Source organism: Pygocentrus nattereri, chromosome 3 (genome assembly GCF_015220715.1).
Source record: "Pygocentrus nattereri isolate fPygNat1 chromosome 3, fPygNat1.pri, whole genome shotgun sequence".
Lineage (NCBI taxonomy): Eukaryota > Metazoa > Chordata > Actinopteri > Characiformes > Serrasalmidae > Pygocentrus > Pygocentrus nattereri.
The window spans coordinates 18773548-18784306 of record NC_051213.1 but is presented as its reverse complement, the minus strand read 5'-3'; the positions used below and the strand labels follow the sequence as shown (position 1 = coordinate 18784306).

The window sequence follows — 10759 nt, the reverse complement described above, 5'->3', positions numbered from 1 at the left end:
ATTGTCCATCTGTATTCACCTTGTGTCGTTCTCACCTCACATAAGATGCACTGAAAGGTGACACTATGATTAAAGCTTTAGAGAAACTCACACTCGTGTGAAAAGTGAGATATGTTGGTAACAAAACTAAACAAATCTTGACTCATCCAACAGTCCCGAGAGAAGCTGTGAAACATCCTCCACTTCTCAGACAAGGCCACGCTGAGCTGCCTGAAGGCGTATATGGTTCGGCGAGTGACGTCATCAGGCCGTTCTGGTGCCCAGCAGCGAGAGAGAGAGAGGGAGAGAGAAGGAGGCTTTCGGTTCAGTTTCTTATTTTAGCTGAGTTCTTTTCAGCGTCCACTCTCGTTTTCGCCTGTTGAAAGAGAGCCTCGCTATTCTCCAGGTCTGTTATCCCTCTGTTCACCGCGGTGAGTTTCCTGTTAAACTTTCACGGAGCTCTGTCAGCTTCGCCGGAGCGACTCACAACTTCAGTTGTTGTTCTTCGGTCTCCACTGTAGACCATCGCTGAAGCTGGCGACGCGCTAGCTGGTTGCTAGCCTAGCTTGGTAGTGACGCGCTGGTGTGTTTTGTGCAGCTAGCTGCCTTAACGTGGTGGCTAGTGAGCTAACTGAAATAAATAACTCGTGATAAAGCTCGCAAGAAACTGTTTGACAGCTCCGTGTGCTCCTTATTGCTGTTTTCACTTGTCCACAATGCGTTTAATGCGTTAATTAGCCAGGCTCAGCAGAGCTAGCGTCAATTAAACAACTAACGTTACAGTTAAACTTTTAACCTCTTGTCTCCGAAGAAACAGCTTAAGCTGTTTTGTCCAGACGTCCAGTTCGTGCGATATTCTAGCTGCTGATGACCGCTAACGCTGCTCGTTTTTCAGGAGAAGTGTTTTTAGAGTTTCTCAGTTAAACTTCAGAGATCAGAGCTAGCCAGTCAGCTCTGTATAGATGTGACTCGCTGCAGGTCTCCAGTTCCCAGAGCAGCTGTATGAGCTGCAGCTATGATGTGACGATGCCTTGCTGTTAATGCGCCTCAGGGACATTTTTAGGACTCGAACAGAAATGAAAGCGACCATTAACCTTTATTGTAGGCTGCTGTTGTAAGTTACAAATATCTGTGTCACATTAGCTGAGTTGTTTGTTGATAGTGGCCCCAATAATTTTAAGAACAAATCTTAAGAGGCCTGTCACTGTCGTGCTGTTTCCTGTTGGCGAGCTCTTCCCGATGTGCATTTTGAAGTATTAAACAGCTTAGAAGGGTTTAATTGAACGAGCTATTGTTGAGGGATTGTGTAAGGGTTTTAATCCCCAAATCCTTCTTGTCAGTCATTTGCCAAATTATGCCCATCTCTGCTCAGGCAGATTTCCAGGGCACCATTCCTCACAATCAGTTTTCTTTGCTGTCTTCTAGTGCAGGGCTCTTAGGGGGACTCCTGATGAGGCGTCTGAGTGTGAGGTCACCTAGGTATAACAAATTTGGCATAGATATAGTACAGCACAATGCAAACAGCAGACATAGCAAGCAAGATACTCAACAAACTTTTGCATAGATAAGATGGTGAATGGTATTTTAACAGCCCACTTACCTGTTCTGATCTAATGTCATGTCCCAAACCACACACCACTTTACCTACTACACTAATAAGTGCATTTCTAATGGTATATGTGCTATTTTTATACACTATTTAGTATGTGCTAGTATGTGGTTTGGGATGTACCACTAGTAGCGCAGTGGGAAATTTCAGCCATTTTGATTTCAGCTTTTATTTGTTATCACTACTCGCCTTAAAAATGAAATTTTAAAAACTTATCAAACAAAAAATCTTGCAATGGAGTGTGTTTAGGGTGTTTCCTGCTTTCTGCCCCCACCACAACCCAGGAAGATAGGCAGCTTAGAAGATGAATGAATAAATTATCCAAAAATGTGTTTACTGCCTTTGCTGGACTGGTTATAGGTTTATCTCATTACAAACCACCACAGGACTGCTGAATTAACTTGATGTTTCCTACCAAAATGGTGACAGCACAGTTGTGACGTCATCAGAATCAGTTGGCCGATGCGCTGTTCTAGCTTGTTAACTTGCAGCTGTTGAGCATTAAAATGTCAGGACAATAGAATAGCTGCAGAAAATCAAGGGAAATCCTAAATGTGAATGTTTGCACATAGTAACCTAGGTAGACTAATCTTGCCTGTACTTGTGGATTTGCAGGGCTGTGGACCAGTGGAACTGTTAGATTGTGAACCACTAGATTGTATGATTATGGACAGAAATTTAGTCAAACATTTTTTTTTCCAGGAAATTGGATGGAACCGTCCTAAGTTCAATTTTGTCTCTCTTATGGATGGTCTTTTTGTTCTTGCTGGGGCTCCTGCAGTAATGCTGAGAAATCCAGATGAAGGAAAATGGTGAAATTAAACCCAAATACACAAAGTTCTGGAGAAAAATCAAGCGATCTAAAATTTGCCAAAGATGGGCTTTAGCAGGTGGGCTTCTTTATAGTGGATGATTTGGACCCACTTTCAAGCTCAACCTCCACAAATTGCTGGTAATCTACAGCAGATGGAAATTAGTGACACTGATGCAAACTCAGCAATAGCACACACAATTGTGTGTTTCTGTGCCAGATGTCTCCTCTTGTTTTCTTTCTGTTTTTTGGCAATGACTGTGCTAACACACATTATCTGCCACAAGAGAGCTGGCACATTAACTAAGCTTGCTGGTCTTTCTGTCAATTTCCATCACTGTTGAAGCTCAGCCAGTGAGAGCATGTAAGGATGATGACACTACAGTCACCGGTAGACTCTCATGGTTAATTTCTCTTCTCAATAGACCGGAAGGTTAAACTTGCGACCTAGTCGTATGACTTGCCGTGGCGTTGTCTTTCAGCTCAAGAAGTCTTTGTTTCATTTTGTTGACTAAATGCATTCTTTTGTTGACAAGACTATCCCACCACCAGCGTATGTTGAAAACAACCCAATTATATATTATTTTAATTTTAAGAAAACATCCAAAGTAAAAATATTTTGTATTGTTATGAAAACACCAGACAGTAGAGTGTTACTCTTAGACCTGTGGGAAACATTACAAATGCAATAAAATGCCTAATGTAGCGAAAACAATAGGAGATTGTGTTAACTGTTGTTTCCATTCTTCTCCATGGTTTGCAGTCTCAGCTGTATTGCGGAAATGTTTGCCATGATGGAAACTTTCCTCTAGAAATAATGGAAACTAAAAGGTAGTAATGGAAATTATGTGGAAATATTGGGTATTAAAAGATCCTACTGCCTTGTCCCAAGTGTACCTTAAGCAAAGAGTCTACATACCAGTCTAAAGTTTCTAGAAATTCTCACACCTGTCCTTTTACATAACCAGTTGCTTTATCCGTGGTGCAGCATAATCCCTCTGATATGACTAGCTGTTGTTTGTGTAGGTGCTGATTGGCATACTCTAAGTGAATGTTGTGCTGAGGAGCACTACATTTGGTTTGAAGCCTTAACAAAATCCAAAAAAATGGATGATATCATGCCAAAATTCATAACATTAATAGCTGAAATGACTGTAAAATGATTTTTTATTGTCTACTATAATAAATATATATGAAGGATAATTGCTAATAGAATGTCACAAGTGTAGAGACAAATAAACATAGAACACAATAACTACCTAGCACCACCAGGCACTCCTGCTGTGGGCAAAACCCACCCAGTTTCAATAAAACATCCTGACAAGAAAAGAAATAAAACAAGTGAATATTGGTAACCATAAAGAAATGATATAATGATAGGTCATCTTCATAGATTATATGTTATATTAGACCACGCAGCTAAAAGGCAAGCTAATTAACGGGATGGGCGATGTGTCAGAAATTCATATCATGATACTTAGACATTTTACCATAAAACATATTGCACCACATTTCATTTTTCTGAGATTTAACAAGCTGAAACTAATAAAATAGAACATATAGTGTCACATAGAAAATATTATTATAATATTAAACCTAAACAACAGTGATTTTGAGTATTTTACTAACTGCACTGCACTAAAGCCATGTAAAGAGACCTAATTATGCCCACTTTGTAATGAAACGTGTAATTTGTCAGTATTCTGTGGACACTAACAATATTTACAATATGCTCAGAAAAGTTTGTGATATAATTTATCATGTTAACAATAAAATATTGTTATATTGCCCACCCCTACTGGCTACTTCACTCAGGGTAACTCAAGTGGATACGGTTGGCTAAATGTGCTGTAGCTAATGATTTAAACAGACTATACATGATTTAAATAAATACTTGTGATAGTTGTATGCAAAAGTTTGGGCACCCCTGGACAAAGTTTGAGATGAGGAAATCACCATTGCATGCTTCTACTTAAATGCACTACTTTCATGATTATAATATCACTGTAGCATGAACTTTTTACATTTTCCATAAATTTCACCCGAAAGCCAAATATCCTTAACTTTTTGTGAGTAGTGAATGTTTTGGTGCATATCTGTTGCAGAAGCCAGATTCTTTTCAGCTTTAGTTTCATAACTGACTGTTTCACATTTGCTTCAAGAATTTGCTGATATTTTATTGCCATCTTGTTCTTCCATCTATACGTTTCCTGTTCCACTGGCTGCCACACAATCCCAAAGTATAATGGATTCACCTCCATTCTTTAGTGTTGGCAAGGTGTTCTTTTCATCAAATGCTGCTCTTTTTTCTCCAAAAATGCCTTTGGTGATTGTGGTCAAAGAGTTGAATGTTTACTTAATCAGTGGACAGCATTTGTTTCCAAAACAAATTCTAGGTTATTTAAATGTTGTTTTGCATACTTTAAACATTGACTTTTGTATTGGGATTGCATGTAAGGGTTTCTTCTGATAACTCATCCATGCAGATTATGTTTGTGAAAAGAATTCTGCACAGTAGAAAAGTTTACTGCCACTCTTATGCCAGCTAACCTTTCTGTAGGCCCTTTGTTGTGATATGGAAGTTTTGCTTTGCATTTTATATCTAAATATTGGAGAGTGGAAATCGCAAGCTTGACATACTCTATCTTTTTGTAGCATTCCCCTGCTTTGTGGGCGTGAGTTATCTTCATTTTCAGATCCTCAGCCAGCTGCTTGGTAGAGCCAATGGTTGTTAAGTGTTAGCACAAGATTTGAAATGTCAGAGCTTATGACTCTCAGGAATTGTCATCAGAGGATATTTCTTAATGACTTAATTCTTGACCTACTTAACTAAGTCCATTTTTTTAAAGTTAAAAAAATAGTTTGTTTATCATGCAGCGAATGTTATGTTTATTTCTTTTCCCTTTAATACAAAATATGTAGTTAAGATAGGGGTGCCCAAATTTTTGTATGCCTCTGTACTGTCTTCTGATTTTAGTGCTTTACAGCGCATGAGTGGATCAGGTAGCATTCACTAACTAACCATGGATTTGGGTTTGGGACTAAGGATATACAGAATGAGAGATGTATGAACTACTGCCAGGTCGTGCTAATCATAAACCAATCATTGCTATTCAATCATGCCGTTTTTTTTTCTCTGTATGCTCGCACCTTAACTCACCTGCCATCATTACTCTGTTTGGCTTAAATAGCTTGCTATTGTAGAGAGGAATGAAGGAGAGGAAGCAGTGAACCCAAAAAATGCACAACATGCAGGCTTTGCTGAACACAACCGCTGATGTGAGGGCTGTAGTGCCCCCAGTGAATCAGCGTAATCTCTCCAGAGCATTTGGGCAGTGCCAAAATGCCATGACTGAGAGAACTTGGAAAGACGGTGTAGAATCCTGCTTATAAATGTTTAAATTAAAATTTTATCCATTGGGCTCCCGAGTGGTGCACCAATCGAAGTATTGGCCCCATCATCAGGAAAATGCAAGTTCGATCACTGGTGATGCTACAGCCATCCACGGCTGGGAGTCCAAGCGAGCACAATTGGGTAGGATGGTCCCCAGTCTCCCTGCATCACTCAGCACAATGGTAGCCAGTGCAGGTAACAGGTAGCTGACATAATCTGTTAGCTGGTAGTTAGCTCTTTCGTCCAAATGCATTCAGCTGTCCAGTGGCATTGCATTGGAAGTCACAGAGGAAGCCTGTGCTAGCTTTCACCCTCTTAGCGCTGATATTGTGTGATTGGGGGAGTCCTAACTAGTGGGTACAATTGGATATGGTTAAATTTAGGAGAAAATTGGGGAAAAATAAAACACTATTGCTACTACTACTAATAAAAATGTTCTCCAGAATATAGATCATGAGTTGTTGAGTCACTTGGAATGTAAAAGGTGGTGTGTGCTAGGGTTGGGAGGTATGACAGGATGTGAAAAATGTTGACGATCTTTACAAATGATGTGTCAAGTTTTTGATCCATGTCTGAACAAATAATAAACACATTCCACCCATTTAATTTTAGAGAGCTCACTGACTGGTGGTGTGGGAGCTCACCGCTCGGCGGCGCTGATAAGAGCCAGAAAAAAGCCACAGAATAACTGAGCATAATAGCAGCTAGAAAGAAAAGAGCTGCATACCTCAGAACTGCACACACTCCAGAACATGTTAGATTAGACACACTACTTTTACTTTCTCAGACATTTTTGTCATTTAAAATTGTGTCAGCAGAGTGCTCATTTACAGAATCAAGCCTGCACTTTGTGATGGTGGCACTGTTTGGGTTTGTAGCTGCTCGCTAAGCTAATGTTAAGGTTAAGGCTAAAGATCCCATCACCACAGAAGAGGTTTAATTTCACCTCTCTGTCCTTTCAGGGGTTGCTTAGTTTCACTCTCACAGATATAAGTGATTATTTTTAATCATGTAAACTTGCTTCGTCGTTGCTTTCAGTTAGGCAGAATCAAATAGGCTCTGTGGTGGACAGAGCTGTTAGCATGCTAGTGAAATTAAGTAACCAGCACCTTTCACTTATTAATAGCACTATTTAACATACATCAGTTTGATAGATGGTTTGACCTTTTATTGAATAACAGTTAGAATATCACATGCTGAGTTCACTTATTTCGTAGTCATGTAAAGTGAACTGTTTTTGTATTTCCAAATAACGCTAGATGAGTCTGCAAAAGTATTCCACTGTTAGGAAGGTAAGAAAAAATAGATACCGCCCAAGCCTGCAATATAATGCTGCATGTTGACATTGTGATCGTTATGTTCACGCCACGACTGCAGGTTGAAGTCCTGTCTGGTGGATTGCTTGCCATCACAATGTTAGCTTATTTGCTAACCTCTGTTGGGAGGGCTGGATATTGTTTGCAACTTTACAAAGTTATACTTATCACAATACAAGCAACATGATGATATTGACAAAGCACACTGGATGTACAACAGATGTTTTGGTCAATGTTGACCTTGAAATTTCTTCTAAAAACTACAGGAACAATGGATACATAAATAAATAAATACTGATGGAGAGAATGATGACATTTTTGTATTAAGGCTTACCTAAAAATGTTTTACAAAAACTATCTAATATCTATATTATCGTTGTGATTCACTCCAAGGTGCTGGTCAGAGCACAGTGGGGCAGAGGAGTGAACTTTGGTCCACAAACCGCAGCAATGAGCAGAGCGCTCCATCAAGAGTTTAGTTTTCCCAACTTTTGCCATCGGCCACAGCACTGAAATAAACTGGATGTTGATTTTTTTTTTTTTTTTTTTTGGAGCCGTGAACGACAAACTTCTTATGCCTTACAATCAGAATAAACATGACACCAGATGAGGAGGACACTGAAAGGGAGAGAAAGAAACAGTTGTGATTTTTCAGTTATCTGTATGATGGAAGTGTCTGTGTTAAAACATGGTTGAAGTTCCAAAATTTGAGAGGTAAAAGTGTAAAAAGACTCCCCTGCAAGTCAGAAACCAGGTATTCAGCCTGAACTGACGTTAGATTGTTCATAAATGGCCACAAATGGCTGTCTATTCCTAAGAGTAAATATGTCTTCTGAGGAATATATGGTTGTATTGTTTTCTTCATAGCTGATTTATATGTTGAATAACTACACTTGGTGATCTGGCAGTGAGTGGGGAAATGGTCATGTGCTTAGTGAAGTGGCACAAAAGCATGCAAACATGTGAACAAATGTCAGCATGTGAACAAAGCATGTAAAGTGTCACACTGTTGTGCAACTCATAATATTTTCCCAAGGTTGGCAGATATGCGTGCAGAATACAGTAGAACAACAGAAGCGAAAAGGGAAAATCCACGTGCTACCACCATCTGTAGCCACAATTGTAGCCACAGTTTCTGACATGATGAAAAAAGTCACAAATACCAATGCCACAGTGCACAGCATAACTTAAAGAAAGTCATTACCTTTGTGCTCTGTTGTCAAGTATGCTGGATTTTCTGTCATTTCAGTTTTGGTCTAGTGTATCCTGAACTTCTGATTTGGCATCACAAATTTGCAGTATTATTGTTTTTTTATGTATTTTATTATTTTTTGTAAATGTTGGTCAAGACATTCAATTATGTCATAATTACGATGTGAAGTTGAGTACCATGTAAGTTGTTATTTTGTTCACATTTACATTCTAGGCAGATGCCATTCTGAAACCCCCAAATGTAGCACTACAAAGAATGGCTGCTATAAAGAACGTCTGGAACAAAGAGTGAGCCTAGACAATGCCTACACTTCATTTAGGTAAATGAAGAAGAATGAAAAGCAGTTCAGCTTTAAAGTGCTCAGCATCTACTTTAATGTACTAAAAGAAACTAAAATGTCTGATACACTTCTTTGTCACACTTGCAGTGTAACAGCTTTCAAAGGTACTTGTCAGAAAAAGTTTTGAAAGGGCCGATTTATGTTTCAGCATTCTGCTTGAAGTAGACAGTCTCTTTATTTGGTTACTGTTAAAGATTCTGTTAAATTCTTCCATAATAAGCATATTCATTGTGCGTGGGTATCAGATGGCTTTGGAATCTAGAATCTGGACACTCAAGATGGTCCAAAACTAAAACAGAAGTTAACAAGTAGTATTTAATATGTCTCTCTGTAGTCGCCTAGATTTGTAACAGATAGCACCCACTCTTCTTTTGGCAGAACGTAACCACTGTCCTGAGATGAATCATCCAGTCGTTCATTGTTTCAGATTCGTGACCAGCCAGTGTTCATGGAGTGGTGTGAATGCTGCATGCAGTTAGTCTCCACAGAGAGAACAGTGCAGCTACAGTAAACACATTAAGCTCTCCATCTGAAATGAGACAGGAAGTTTTTCTGTGTGAGTGGGCTGAAAATCGTGACTGTTGTCGCTGCCATGAGGAAGAGAACTGAAAAACTAAAGCATTTGTAGGCGTGCAGCTCCCCCCACACACAAATACACACCTGCTAGCATCTCTGCAACTACATACTGTACTGTGTGCATTTTAGCCAACACCCACATTGCTATGACAGGTGCCCAGTAAATTAAGACAGGGACATGCTGCTGGTCTCAATCTTTATTTTTACTTTGTGTGGTTGATGATGAGTGCATTCGACCTCTGTGTTTCGATAGGTAAAAGCAGTTAAGTACCACTTAAGTGTTGCTGTTTGCTTCATCTTGATTACATGAACAAGTAAAATGGACATCACTTGTGTTTTTTTTCAGAGAGTAATGGATGTTTTCATAGCTGCACTATTTGGACCTAAAGTGCAATGTGCATGAACAATTTTGGATATTCAATTTTTTCATTTTGCCATGTAACATCAGGTTACAGCATTCACACAGCTTGTGTGAGCATGGTAGCACTGTGTCCTATATGCAACATAGAAGCAGTGTGGCATCTATAGAATATAATACATTTTGGAATTGTTTGTTTTTGGCAGCCATGTACATAAAAAAAATGGATGTTGGCACTAGCCCAAAATTCCTGTATCAGTGCATTCCTAACATATACATTTTCATGTCAGTAGGCTTGGTGTGATCACTAAATCACTAGTCTGAAATTTTTTCTTTTAGTACTTTTGTCTCTTCCAGGTTTTGACACTTGAAATGAATGTGGGAGGACAGGATTCTGTTTTCATTCATGCAAGCTTGTTAGACACAACTCCTGACACTCCATTCACTCTTCCCTTGTGATGTCACTCTGGTGCCACGTGCATGTACTGTAATTTCATCTGTTCCGTTGTCACAGTGTTTGTCATGCAAACTCAATGCAATGATGATGAAATCTGATTAATTGGACAGCACTGCATGGTCTTTTTTCCTATTTTTGTGGAACAAGAAGCTGTTTTTTTACATTGGAAAAAGTATAAGCTTTTCAGGCTAATTTAAAGCCTGCTATGCCATTTGGAAGACTTCTTGCCAGAAGCTGCCACGGGACATAAATGAAACAGGGTTGTTTTAATTGGTGATGGAATGTAGTATATCAGCATTAATTGGAGTACATGAGCTCTGTTTATGTTCTGGCAAGACAGAACTATTTCTGCTTCCACAACTGAGCACACTGGCATTCAATAAGGTGTTAATGCTATGTACTGGCAGTCTCTGCTCTTAGGTTTGTATTACCTCTTCTCCCAAATGCTTTGACTTTATGATTTAAAATTTTAAATCATGCATTTATTTATTTATTTATTTTTCAATTTTTTTGTTAATTAGCTTTATCTTTTTATTTGTTATTCTGTTTCACAATGATGCCCTGTATTATTATTATTATACAGTGATCTACTATCTTTGAAAGCAGAGATTAAAGTGATGTTGTGGGGTAGTAAATCTGCCCTATTTAATTCTCATAGCGTGTGAGTATTTAATGGTATGTGCAATGCATTTATGTTGAAAGTGAA

General features: G+C 38.9%; 1 protein-coding gene across 2 annotated transcripts in view; it reads left to right on the top strand.

The window, feature by feature from the left end:
• Window positions 1-251: 251 nt before the first annotated feature.
• The window catches only part of ncalda (neurocalcin delta a), a 39130-nt gene continuing 28622 nt past the window's right edge, over window positions 252-10759 (top strand). The window contains exon 1 of one of the 2 annotated variants that reach the window (XM_017700439.2): window positions 252-385. The gene's annotated coding sequence lies outside the window, so the exon portion shown is untranslated. Of the gene's footprint in view, window positions 411-10759 lie in introns of both variants that reach the window. The other variant, XM_017700438.2, reaches the window with a different exon arrangement.